This window comes from Nanorana parkeri, unplaced genomic scaffold (genome assembly GCF_000935625.1).
Source record: "Nanorana parkeri isolate BGI_ZX_2015 unplaced genomic scaffold, ASM93562v1 scaffold20, whole genome shotgun sequence".
Taxonomy (NCBI): Eukaryota; Metazoa; Chordata; class Amphibia; order Anura; family Dicroglossidae; genus Nanorana; species Nanorana parkeri.
This window is the reverse complement of record NW_017306288.1, coordinates 1,095,719-1,100,016: the sequence shown is the minus strand read 5'-3', so window position 1 is coordinate 1,100,016 and position 4,298 is coordinate 1,095,719. Positions and strand designations below refer to the sequence as shown.

Here is a 4,298-nt window from a genome sequence, read left to right as displayed (position 1 = left end):
GACTCTCCCCCGCGCCCCCCCCCCCCACCTCCTCTTTCGCCGGCAACACCTCGAAAATCCCGGAGAGCCAAGTGTAACCGTCACCCCCCGGGCCCCTTCTGCTCTCTCCGAGTCCCCCGTGGGGGTGGGGGAAGGGGAATGACGACCAGCCCGTCTTGCCAGGGCCGAGAGACGCTTCTCGTCACCGTCGCCTGAATGGTGTGAGGCGGCGGCTTCTCCTCGACAGCACAGTACAGCAGCGGCGGCGCTTCTTTCTCCCGGCAGGTGAGACGTATTTCCAACTGCGTAACACGGGGATGGGGCCGTGTGTGCGGGAAGGTGAAGGCCTCGTCTCCTCGGCGCTGGGCACAGGGCCTCAGCCTGGGCAGCAGTGGGCGGATAGCGAGCCGTGACAAATCCCACTGCGCAACCAGGGGCCTGCTCTGCCTAATCCGCCCTGACACCCTAACTGCAGCCTTGGGGGACCTGCTCAACCGCCAGGCCTAGCCGGCTGTACAAGGGCATTCTGGGATTTATAGTTCTACATGGGGGCGGTGGCGGCTTTGGGTCACCATGGGCTGTCGTGCAGTAGATCTGTAGCTTGCAGGTTAGTAAAATACACACATGCAGAAACAGGGGCGTCCATGTGCATGCTTTGCACCATCTGTTGCATGTTTCTGCACTGTGCAATTGGCTGTTGCCTCAGTCACTCTGGGAGTCCAGAGGCATGGTGGTCGTCATCCACGATCCAGGTTACAGTGGAACTATGGGCAAAATCAGATGACATACAATGCTGTCAGCAGCATTTAAAGCTGAACTATGCGATAAGGAAATATTGTGTAAATACAAGTCATGTGTGTTGATACTTGAGTCTTGGTGAGCTTTGTGTATTTCTTCCAGACCTGTGCAGTAATCCAGTGTGAAGCTTCCTGGTATACAGACTGGTCACTGCTTCACTCTCTCTCCTTGTGCAGGGTGACTGGTCTTGTCTCCGCCCCCTCCTGTAGTTTTCTGTCAGGCAGTCTGTAGTGGGTGAAGCCTGCTGGGTCCCTCCCACAGCTCTGCTTTCTGTACTGTACAGTGATGTCACACTAGTACTTTCACAAGGTCATTATTATTATTGTGCAGAATTTATATAGCGCCAGCAGTTTGCGTAGAGCTTTACTATATAAGGAATACATTACAATATAAGGGGTTTGCCCAAACATTTGGTGCCCACAAAATAGATTCTTCATATCATTTGTGACCATTGAGTTCTATAACGAGAATTGTTTTTTGTACTCAGTTCAGCTTGAACACATCAGCTTTTGCTCCCCTGTTACCTGTTGTGTCTCTTATTTTCTACTTCTTCCTAGTGATGAGGGTAAATTCACATGTGATCTGGTTTTTATAGGCTCTTTTTTTTTTGTGTTTTTTTTTGTTACAGGCTAGAGCTTCTTTCTTTGTTTAAAGTAGCATTAAGGTCTGGGTATTTTTTTTTTACCTAAATGCATTCTCTGCATTAGGGTAAAAACGGCCCAGCACCTTTTTTGTACCCCAGTCCCCTCCAGACTTACCTGTCAGCTACGCTCGTCCCCGCCGCTGGTCCGAAGAGATCCTCCGTTCCCTGAACTTCCGGATTGCGGGGGAGGATACTGATGGCAGAGGAGCCATAGGCTCCTTCTGACTGGGAACTTTTAACGAATATAATCAACAGCCTCCAGCAAAGGAGGGTCTCCGTAAAGGAGAAATAAAAAAAAAAATTTAGGCTTTAATATCACCTTTTAACCTTTGTAAACCTAGTAAGAAAATGCGTATATTCCGGCTTGCCCATTGAAGTCCGTCAGGGCCGAAAAGTGCAACCCTGCCACAGTAGAAGCTTATGTACTTCCTAGCCTTCATTCACACTGAGGGGGATTTATCAAAACTGGAGCAGACAGAATCTGGAGCAGTTGGCCATAGTGACCAATCAGCTTCTCTCCTGTTTGTTCAGTTGAGCTTTGAAGATTTAAAGAAGCTGATTGGTTGTCATGCATAGCTGCTCCAGATTCTGTCTGCTCCAGTTGTGATAAATTCCACTCAGTATCAACACAACTCCAGTTGTGATAAATTCCACTCAGTGTTTTTGTAGGGTTTTTTTTGTGCTCAAAAAAAGCTAAAGAAAACTCCATTATTTCTATGGCCTTGTTCACATCTGAGCGTTTTGTCGCTTGTAGCAAAACACCAGTCACTAAGGCCTGGTTCACACCTGGGTGTTTTACAGCGCGTTCCTACGCGCTGTAAAACGCTCAACATGTGGAAACCAATAATTGCCTATGGGCATGGTTCCCACGTGGGCGTTTTGCAGCGCGTAGGAACGCGCTGAAATACGCCCAAAGAAGTACAGGAGCTTCTTTGGGGCGTATTTGCTGCACGTATCCATTAGGATACAGCCGGATAGCCCTCCAAAACACGCGTTTCTTTTACTGCAAATCGTGGTGAAAACGCGCATATTCTGTACGCCCAGGTGTGAACCCAACCTTAAAAGTACACGAGCGTCTTTTTGGCAGATTTGGCTTCTTGGCCCCATAGACGTAAATGGAAATGTTCAAAAACACGCGTTTTGCTGCATTTTTGTGCATTTTTACGGATGTCTATCGATTCACATCAATGTGTCATGATCTGCTCACAAAATGTGTGACTTTGTGTACGCGTGTTTTCCTGTGCTTAAAAATATGCAAGTATGTGCTACACAAAATGCGCGTTTCTACACGTGAAGATGCTGTTGCTCCGGTGTGAATGCGGGCTTAGAAAAGAGCTTAGTAATGAGCTTCAAGCTTCACTATGCTCTGGTGTGAATAGGCACCATTGAATGAATGCAAATACTTTTATAGCTTTGGCTATGGACAATCAATCTGGGTACCAAAGCTTTTTCACTTTAAGGGCGTATGCAATTGTGAGGCTTGACAGGTTTGGTATCTGTTTACTTGATGTAACCTCATAATTTTAGATTATTTTTAGAAGATTTTAAGGCCTATGATATGCATTTTAAAGTGCAAAAATGGCTTTGGCAGTGAAAAGGTTCCTTTCCACAGTTTAAGCCACATCCATAAATACCTTCAGCACTGTTCTAGAGATCTTCACTAAGTGGCCAGATGCTGCACAGTATTTGCTTAAAAACACTGCTTCTACATTTTACGCATGTGCACGGCTCTCTTCACTTATGCCTATGTCTGGGGCTGCTCTCCTCTGGATGGCTAGTATGGCCTGAACCATTGGAATTAATTAAATGGCATGTAAGCGCAGGATGCATCTGGGACTTTGTGCAAAGTCAGGGCTGCACAGTGAAGATCTTCTGGGTGGGCTGAAAGTAAAGTTGGCTACACACTGAGCCAATTTTAGCTGGTTCTTGATGAACTTTGCGCAGTGGGTGGCCCTCTCTGCCTCCTTCCATGCTTCAATTGAACAATCGAAGGAGCTTGGTGAAAAATTGTCAGCCAAATGACTGCTTCCAATCAGATGCGGGTGCTGTTCAGGTATTTTGACTGCCAGTGGGGCTGACTGTCAGAATACAACAGCTGCCGCAGAAGATGACCTGGTCCATGCAGTTTAGCATTGATGGGGAAATCTGTTAAGACTTTTTTTGTTCAGCTCCAAAGCTGAAAAACTTTAGTGTACACCCAGCATTAGTACTCGGTATGTGCCTCACAATGAAGGGGCAGGGACCGTTAAGGACAATTTCACTTTGGTAAAATTGTCTGTTACCTGGTAATAGTACGTTCCTAAAAGTGCATGCATGTTAGGTTTTCCATAATAATTGGTGTAAATGGATTCCGAGACTCCTGCAAGGGCTCTGCACTAAGGCTCCATTCACACCTAAGCGACAGCATTTTGCTTGTTTTCTGGGGCATGGTTTTGCACATGTTTTACGTGCATGCAGTATTGCGCATCTTTGCAAGCAGATTGTGGCACATTGATGTAAATGAGCAAACGCACGTAAAATATGCGAAAAAATAATTGCATTGTGCGTTTCCAAGCTTTTCCTGTTGGGTCTATGTAATCTGCCAAAAAGCAAACTTTTTCCAGCTACGAGTTTTGCTTATTGCGACAAAACGCTCAGATGTGAACAGGGACCGTAGGAATGAATGGGATTTTTTTTGTGTGAAGCATTTTGTCATGTTTAGGCCTCATGCACACACGACGCAAGAAGGTATATTGCGTATATGCGCACACTGTATGCAATCTCAGAATGCATCTTTTAATATAAGTTTTAATGTACTGTAGACGCGTACGTGTGTATGCGCGCACACATGCACATAAAATACGCAGAAATTCCGAGCCCAGGCGCATCTCGGTTCAAT

General features: G+C 46.3%; 1 protein-coding gene across 1 annotated transcript in view; it reads left to right on the top strand.

The window, feature by feature from the left end:
* The first annotated feature begins 81 nt into the window (after positions 1 to 81).
* The window catches only part of PPM1A (protein phosphatase, Mg2+/Mn2+ dependent 1A), a 41,839-nt gene continuing 37,622 nt past the window's right edge, over positions 82 to 4,298 (top strand). The window contains exon 1 of the mRNA XM_018562559.1: positions 82 to 264. The gene's annotated coding sequence lies outside the window, so the exon portion shown is untranslated. The remainder of the gene's footprint in view (positions 265 to 4,298) is intronic.